This window comes from Canis lupus, chromosome 4 (genome assembly GCF_048164855.1).
Source record: "Canis lupus baileyi chromosome 4, mCanLup2.hap1, whole genome shotgun sequence".
Lineage (NCBI taxonomy): Eukaryota > Metazoa > Chordata > Mammalia > Carnivora > Canidae > Canis > Canis lupus.
In genome coordinates, this window is record NC_132841.1 from 87736304 (window position 1) to 87745696 (window position 9393).

General features: G+C 46.6%; 1 long non-coding RNA gene across 1 annotated transcript; it reads right to left on the reverse strand.

Annotated features, from left to right (window-relative positions):
• Positions 1-512: 512 nt before the first annotated feature.
• LOC140631646 (uncharacterized) lies at positions 513-8225 on the reverse strand. The gene is made up of 2 exons (XR_012029180.1): positions 8090-8225; positions 513-1581 (listed from the first exon to the last, which is right to left on the reverse strand). It is a non-coding gene; the product is annotated as an uncharacterized lncRNA (long non-coding RNA).
• Positions 8226-9393: the final 1168 nt, after the last annotated feature.

Genomic DNA, 9393 nt, shown 5'->3' on the forward strand with positions numbered 1-9393 from the left:
CTCCATCCCAGGACCCCGAGGTCACGGCCTGAAGCCCAGGCACACACCTAATGCCTGGGCCCGGGTGCCCCCTGCGTGCCCTGTGTCTCATGGGAAGCGCTGAGCAGAGATCTCCCCGCTAAGCACGCGTGCCGTGCGCCCGTTTGCCAGCCGTGCACGGCCTCAGGCCTCGGGCCCCGGGTGTCCCTGTTCGCCGCCGGGGACCGGGAGGAGGGCAAGGTGCTCGGGCCCAGCAGGGCTTCCCGCCTCCCCGGGCTGAGAGCTGGCGTCCCGCGGCCGGGGTCGGCCCGTGCAGCTGCCCCCTGGCAACACCGCACCGTCGGCTTGGGGTTCAGCTTCGCTGAGGCAGCTGCGGAGAACGTCAGGATGGCCAAGAGCTCCCGGACGACCAGGCTGTGGCCCCCCGCAATTCTGAACCTTTGCATCTGATGGCAAAGAAATGGAAGTTCAAGAAAGTTCCCTCCAGGAGAGACCGGGCACGGCGCCCAATGGGACTTACAGAAAGACAAACATTTCCTTGAAGTCTCTTGTTTGATCTTAAAAATACACGTGAGTGTGCATTCTAAGCCTTAATGGACCTATTTGCTATAATAAAATAAAACCAAGTAAGCAAAGCAGAAGCTTCCTGACTGTGTTTGGTTAATGCTGAATTGAATATAATTTCTGGAAAAGTAGCCTGAGTTGGAAAGAGCTGACGTTGAATATCACATTCCGAACCCATTAACGTTCTGCTCGGACTTGGTTTACAGGATTTCGGAAACAGGCTCGAGCCACCTCTGGGTACTCAGGGTGCCCGGGGCCCAGGAAGCAGCCACGCAGCCGGCGCGGGGCCACGATTTCAGGCGCGGTTTGTCCAACGTTGGGGAAGCGTCCCTTACTGAGAGGTCACGCCACTTGCATCGCGTGATGATCGATTTCTTATGTTAACGCGCCAAGTCGTGGTACCCAGATGTTTCTTCAAACATTAATCTAGATATTTCTGGGAATTTTTTTTTAAGAGATTAACATTTAAACTGATAGACTCCACGATGCCAGTGGATGGGTCTCATCCAATTAGTCGGAGGCCGTCTCCCCTGCGGAAGAGGGAATTCTCCTAGCAGGCTGCCGGGTGCACACTCCTCTCCTCCCTGGGTCTCCAGCCTGCCTGCGCGCCCCACAGACCTCAGACGTCCCAGCCTCCAGGACGGAGTAAGCAAATTCCTTAAAAATCAATCTCTTTCTCTTTCTCTCTCCCCTCCTGCCCACTGACACACACACACACACACACACCCTATGGGTTGTGTTTCTCTGGAGAGCCCTGACTCATACAGGCCGTGCAGTGGGATTCCGTGGGCTGAACGGGCAACTGATCCATTGGTCACCAAGAAAATAGTCATAAAGGAATTTTTTCAGAGAGGAAAAATGGCTGACACTGCTATTAATTTATGCCATTAACGCTGGCATGTTCGACACACGCATGTGAACCAAGTCACAGAAGTCTCATCCCCTCCGTCATGATGAACTCCTTGTCCAACTTGCAACCACATCTTCATCACACCTTCGCCTTGAACTAGATGTTTGAGAGAAGGCATTGCAGACGACCTACCAAGAGAGCCAGAAGAAACACTGAATAAATTGAACAAATCCAGGTTTTTACCTTTTGTAGAGATGCCCTTTGTTTTCACCTCAAGAGGAGAAGCTATCAGTTCCTAAATTCTTTTTTTTTTTTTTTTATAAATTTATTTTTTATTGGTGTTCAATTTGCCAACATATAGAATAACACCCAGTGCTCATCCCGTCAAGTGCCCCCCTCAGCGTCCGTCACCCAGTCACCCCCACCCCCCACCCACCTCCCCTTCCACCACCCCAGTTCCTAAATTCTGATCTACACCTCCCAGGATGACACCCATCTGGGTTTGCCTGGGAGTGGGATTTTCTAGAATATGGGCCTTTCTGTGCTGGATCCTGGAGAGTCTCATGCCAACTGAGGCTCCATCAGTTGACGTCTCTTCAGAGCAGGCCGTGGTCTCCAAGCCCTTTCCTTTTCCTTAGAGAGCAGTCTGAAGTACTGAGTCTCCAAGTCAACAGTACCGGTTCTCTTTTGGTCACGTCACTGAATGTGGAAAAAACCTGACACAGCAGGCACTCACTCACGGAGGTCTCGGACACAGATGCAGCAGCTGCCGGCTTTGGGGACCGGGATGGCACGCCCACGTTCTTACTGCTCAGATGAGTCTCGGGCTCTCCTATCCCTTTACTTTGTTTTTCTGGCTGACAAAACATGAGTGATGACTCGCTTTTTTCTGTGACTATATAATAAGAAGTACCAAGAACTAAGTTTCTCTCAAGTGACATAACTGTGAGCTCTTGCACGCTGAGCCACACTGGACCTGGCTTCCAAGTGGGCCAGCACCAGCCCCGTGTTCCAGGTACCTTCGCATAATCCATTCCCTCCCCAGGGTGTCTCCCAAAACGAGAATAATCTCAGCCAGGTCCCGGGTAATGGGAAGGGACCAAATGACCGAACCACTCTCCGCGTACTACAGTGTTTGAATCCCACCTCCAGGAAAACATAATGTACTTTCCAATACGGAAAAGTGAGATTCTTCCCATTTTGTTTGTCTGTGGTGTCACAATGCCTTTTGAAGGCAAAATTTCAAAGTTTACCTTAAATTGTTGGCAAAAATCAGTGTCCCTGGAAATGTGTAGCAGACTTAAGGAGGTGGGGAGAGCATTTAGGGTGGTCCTCAGGGACAGTGGCCTTTGCTCTCTGTCCTGCTACCCTCAAGGTTAGGGATGGGATGAAACAAAATATTTTTTGAAGTGGGATTCAAAAGTGGCTATATTTGTGGCTAAGATTTATGAAGTGGGTAGAAGCGTAGTACATCAGTGGGACCGGTTAATTAAAGGGCTAAAGGTTAGAGAGAAAATAGAGGATTAATAATACTGCCTGTTGGTCTCCACAAACATAATGAAGATTTCAAATAGTCACGATTGCAACCAATGGGATTAATTGATTGTGTAGACTCTAGACTGCAGGGTTCCTGTTTACACTTCTTTATACGCCCCCCGGCTCCTCACCCAGTGCCCTGTACAAGAAGATGATCAATAATACCAGCTGACGTACTGCCAACAGCTTTAATTGGTACAAATTAATGAAAAGAAATGTGAAGTCTGTTGTCACAGTTCCCTCGTGTGTGCGGTAGGGACCCGAGAGAGGGAGGCTCCTGCGATATCAACATCCCAGAAACGTATTTCAAGGAACACAAAAGTTATCTTAATGCTCAGGCTGTTCTTTGACGAGATAAAACCATAGCAAAGATTCATTTAATTAGCAAAAGGTAAAGAAGAAAAACTGAGCTGGTGAAGAGGGCGAATAACAATAAACTGGAAGAGGTAATGGGGGTGGGCACGCGAAATGGAGCCGTGGAAGCGTCTGTTGGAGGAAGGAGATACGTTTCCACCACCAAGGCAAGGTTGGGCAGCCAATAGCACTTGGAAGGAAGGGCAAGTAGGAGTCTGGTGTAAAACCAGCATTTTAAGCAACGATATCCCTTAATCCAGTGTGGAGTGAGAGAGTAGGAAGCGCAGCCAGAGGGCTTCGGCCACTTGGAAATACTCTATTTCCTTGACTGTTTATGGACCTGTTATGAACCTTGACTGTTTATGGTAGTATTACTCGTTAAATAATAAATATAATAGATCTAAATCATAGTATTTATGCTATTTACCATCACGTGGTATATTTTGTAATTCTAAGATGTTTTAAGATTCTACATAGAAATATCCACCCAAACATTAATTAATGCTTCTAACCACAATATATTGTGAGCACATGTTAGTGGAGGAGGCACCGGGCTGCTGGTTTGGACAGTTGGCATTGTTTTTGAGGAGCTCAGCACCTGGTGCCAGAATTCTTGTCATTAAGGGTCTGGGCTCTGCTTCATAAAACAGGATTTTCTTAGGCTGTAATAGCATCCAAATGCATGGTGGGGTGCGGCTCCTAGGATTAAACTTTGGCCCAGACCAGAGCTTTCCTTTACTCACTGTGACTGCCTGGAGTGCCTCGGCGTTGCCTGGCACACAGTAGGTGCTTAATGATATTCACTGAAGGAGGGGAGCGAGGGGAAGGAGGGTGGGCGGCACACACATTGGGAACCGCAGAAGTGCCTGCGCCTGGGCAGGATGTCCCTGGGGGCCCAAGTCGCTGGCAGCAGCTGGGGCTCCCTCTGTCCCGGCACACTCTTCCTTGCTTTCTTATTTCCTCACCGTTGACATCCGTGAGGGCCCGGTTCTTCCAGTCGGTAGCTCTCCGGGGCCGGTCGTGCCTGCAGAAGGAACAGGGACTTTCTCCTGCGAGACCCTCCTGAGAAGCACGGACTCTTTTTCCCTTCCTGGCTCTGTCCTCACCCAATGTTTTCTTCCCCAAATCCTCTTCTGTTCTCCATATCCCTGTGCACTTTGTTTGCTCTGACCCCTCTCTTCTTTCTTTCTTTTTTTTTTTTTTTAAGATTTTATTTATTTATTCATGAGAGACACAGAGACAGAGAGAGAGGCAGAGACACAGGCAGAGGGAGAAGCAGGCTCCATGCAGGGAGCCCAACGCGGGACTCGATCCTGGGACCCCGGGGTCACGCCCTGGGCCAAAGGCAGGTGCTCAACTGCTGAGCCACCAGGTGTCCCCCCCTTCTTTCTTAGGGTGTTGCAGCTAATAATCACATTTAGAAATCAGCCAGAGAGTGCAAATGTTTGACAAACAACGGGTACGGGCTTCATCTTAACAGTTCCCTGTGCCCAAAATACGAACTTGGACTTCTAGGTCCATATTTGAATTCATCTAATTCAAGTATTCAAAATGTTTTTGAGTCATGTTGCTGAATTAGGGGAAGGAAGTCTGCTCCTTACGTCAAGAGGACCCAGTAACTAAATGGGTCTTGGATGACATACACTAGATGGCAGGTTAGGTCATGTGTCCTTGGTGTCCGTCTGGTGGTGACGTAATCCTGATGTGAAACAAGGTTAGAAATATTGGAGCTTTTCCAGCCACTTGGAAAATATGCTTATGATCCAGCAGGCTTTTGGACTTCAAGTTCCCATTCACTTGATTTTTACTTGTATCCGTAGCCAAGTAAGGAATAGCTTAAGCAAGAAATTTAGAGGGCGTGATTTTATCCCTAATGAGCTACATTCTGCCTCAAGGGGCAGTTGTCAATAGCTTCATTTTAGGGTTCCTGAAGCCAATTTCCAATTTCCTCTATACACGACACCAAGAAATTCTTGGACATCAGCAAAGTGTCCAAGAATTCAACTCAATTCTAGTAGTATCTACCCTCAGGCAGCATTAGGTTCCACAGGTTAAGGGCTCAGTCCTTGAGGACTCCTCACCCCAACCCCACTTCAGATGCCAATCCCAAGCCCGGGCTGCTACCTGTGCTTCTGGCCAACCAGCTACAGATTGGAGGTTCCAATAACTTCTTCCTTTGGTTTGATTAATTAGAGTGACTCATGGAACTTGGGGAAATACTTACATTCACCTGTTTATTAAAGGATATAATAAAGGTTATGAATCAATAGCCCAATGAAGACATGCATGGGGAAAGGACAGGAGCGTCCTTGCTCTCCTTGCTCTCTCCAAGGCACCACAGTCCCCACATCTCTGTGTTTACCAACCTGAAAGCTCTCCAGACCCATCTTTTGGATTTTTATGGAGGCGTCATTGCACCGTGATTCACTAAGTCATTGACCATTGGTGACTAATTCAACCACCAGCCTCTCTCCCCTCGCTGAAAAGTTCCAACCCTCTAGTCACATGCTTGGTCCCCCTGACAACCAGCCCTCATGCTTAGGTGGGGTCCAAAAGTCACCTTGTTAACAAGGAACACCTTATTACTGAACACTTAGGAAATTCCAAGGGTTTTGGAAGCCGTGAGCCAAGAACTGTGGAGGAGACCAAATACGCATCTCTTACAAATCACAATATCTCAGGCTTAGGTCTTTCTGACCTGTTCTAAGCACTTGGCTTATTTGAGAACACATCTCAACACTTAAAAATCCTTTCTTTTCCTCCTTTCTTGAAGGGGTGGCCTTTTTCCTCTCTCTTCTACTTTGTTCAAATAGTGAAATTGGCAGGACACGTTTATTTGCGTGGAATCCAACTGCTTTACTGAGGGGCCACACCACCTGCTGCCTTCAGCAAAAGAAGTTTCCATGGCATGTGCACTGAACACATCACCATCGTTCTTTCTTTTTAGTGATTCTATTACCCAAGGATGTGTTTTCTCAAATTAATTATTAAAATATTTATTGAATTCAAGAAAATATTGAGTTCTCTCTGTGCCAGATACTATAGTAGGGTTTTATGCATATATTTAATCTTCAAATATATCCTGCAATGTATTATTTACTGTTTTGAGAGAATGAAACAGGAACTGAGAGAGCTGGAATACCTTGCCCAAAGTCATGTTGCTGTGAGGTGCTCTGACCGGTCCTCAAGCCTAGTTTCTGAACGCACAGACTCCACTCAGTCTTCACCATCCTGGTGGCCAATCAACCGCTTCCTCATTCATTTGGCCTCCTTCCTGGTCTGATCTCAAAACAGGTCCACCCTGGCTCATGCAATCTAGCCGAGTTGGGGTGACACCAGCTCTGATCACTTGAGGGGCGCAGCCAGCAGTATTGAGCCTCTCTATGTACTGGGCACTGTGTGTGCGTTTACACCAGTTCTCACAATTCAGTGACACACATGCAGGAGGGCGGAGGGGAATAGTAATAAAAGAAGTTTCCAGAAATAGTAAGACCAACTTTTAACAGCGGGTAGATAGGGAATAAAAAAACGTTTTAAAATTGTCAAACCATTTCCTTTCTATTTCTCAACGTAGGGCATTGCCGGGAGGGGCACGGATCTAAGAACAAAGTCCAGGCCTGCCTCGTTGGTGTCGGAGTACAGCCCTAGAAAACAACGTGACTCTGGGGATGTACGTCAGGGATCCGGTACTGATCTTTAAACAGGAACCCGATGCGCTCCGGAATATTCATTTCCTTCCTGACCACTTTCAGTTAATAGAGTGAAAGTTAAAAGCATCAAACTCATGCAAAACTTTTATGGAAGTGAATGTATCCAACAAATGGATCTTTAAACACATCCGAGAGTTGATGCACACTAGTAATAGTAGCTCCAATTATATTTAGCCTTTTTCAAATAAAGCCCTTGCACATAGATAAGAGAGGACAGGACGGCTTCCATTTCTGCTTCTCACCCCACGGAAACCTCCCTCTACGCAGTGACTCATGGCTCAGCCTGCGGCCCAAACAGCAAGTCAGGAGCTCAACAAACGGCCAGAAGGGAGACGGTGCCTCTCTCCCTCTCTGGCAAATTTCGTTCTTTCATACTTATTGTCTTCGTCTCCCAGATGTCATTCAATTAAATAAAAATAAATGTTAGCACCATGAGGAGGCTGCGGTGACTCCAAGGCGCATACTAATTCACCCCGGTCTGTCTGCAGTGTGTTTTCAGATGCCAAGCCCAGCTCATTCCGTTTCTGGATCTCTAGAAACACTATTTATAACCTGAGCTGTCACCCCATTGGAGACGCGTTCTGTAAGTGATAACGAACCTTGCCGTGTTTCTTAGTAAATCACCGCCCCCCCCCCCATGCCATTAGCGTCATCAAGCCAGCCTGGAGTACCTGCAGACGGGGTGGGAGCAGCAAAAAACAGTTTGCAGATGTCTGATAGCTAACCACAGAGGCTTCATAGGTTTGTTTTGTTTCCTTCTAGAATGAATCACTTGTCAAAGGAAATTAGGTTGATAACTTCCGTGCAGTTACGTTGATAAAAATTAACACTCGCAGCCACTGTGGGCATTACCTTGTGGTGATGTAAGCGCATTTCCCTACTGCTCCTTGCTATCCGTCTGAGCAATAACAGCCTCCATCACTGAGCAGAAACAATAGGGAGGCCTCGCTCACCCATCTGGACATCGACACTTTAATTTCCCTGTTTTCCATTTCTGTTCCCATCCTGAGACGGCCGGTTACAACGCCTCATAGCCGTTGATGACATTGCTACTGGTTACAGCTCAGTGATTCCCCGAGGGCCCGATGTGGTTTACCTGGGGTCCAGAGCTGCAGCAGGAGGCACACAGAAGCTGTCGCCGCTGCAAATGGCAGGCCCACAGCCACCTCTCCTGGAAGGCCGGGGCGGGGCACAGAGTGGCAATTCAAGCCCTGCATATGGAGGGACCTATCATGTTCTAGAATGAATTGGCAGTCAAGTCAGTAAAACAACTGGCCTGATGAACGCTACAGTTTGCATCGGCTGATCTGATCGACTGAATCTGCAAATCGCCAAGCTCATTCTTTACGTCACCACAAACCCAAGACGTTTTTTCCAGTGATGTCTGTATCAGTTTGGCTTTACGTACAAACCAGGATGACAGTTACTTTGACAGCTGTAAACTCAAATGAACAGGCTGGACAACGAAACCCTGTCTTTTCAGTCGCTCTATTCATAAATCTGCAATCAGCACTCGGGCAGTCATGGTATGCACGTAAAACCAAACTGTACTCTCCAGAATATTCCTAGTTAACAGTCAAACTCCACGCTCGGCCCCCCTCTCCTCCCTCCATGACTCCATGCAGGATGCAGGCAAGGCTATCTAGAAAATATTTAAAAATATTAAAAAATATTAAAAAAATATTTAAAAATATTTAAAAATAAAATATTTAGAAAATATTTTTAGATTCTTCACATACCTGAACAACCTCATAGCAGAAAATGTTATTTGAGGCAATTTAATATCACCTTAGCTAACTTGGAGGGGAGTTTTTTGTCTTTATTTTTGTCTCTTAGTTTTGTGGAGTTTGGGTCTTCGTGGAAAAAAGCCAACAAAGCCTGGCACATACCTAATGAATTAACATATTGAGTTAAGCTAAGTCATAGTTTAGCAACATCCAGAAGATAACCCACAGACTAAGGAGTTGGTTCAGTTCCTGGAAGATGATTTATCGTTTCTGAGGCAGTGCTTTGGGGGGGTGGTGAGAGCAAGGACGGACAACGGGACAAAGGGTGTCCGAGAATTTCGTTGCCTGGTGTAATAAATACAGAATTTATGATCATTCAGTTAAGAAACAGGGCTCAGTTTATCGCCACATACTAATCAGGAAGTATTTGAGATAGAAAACAACATGAAACTAGGGGTGGTAGAAGGGGAGGAGGGCGGGGGGTGGGAGTGAATGGGTGACGGGCACTGGGGGTTATTCTGTATGTTAGTAAATTGAACACCAATAAAAAATAAATAAAAAAAAATAAAATAAAAAAAATAAATAAAAAATAATAAAAAAATAAAAAAAAGAAACTAAGCTGTTAAAATTAAACATCTTCAATCAGTCGTTACACATAAATACTTCATTTGTC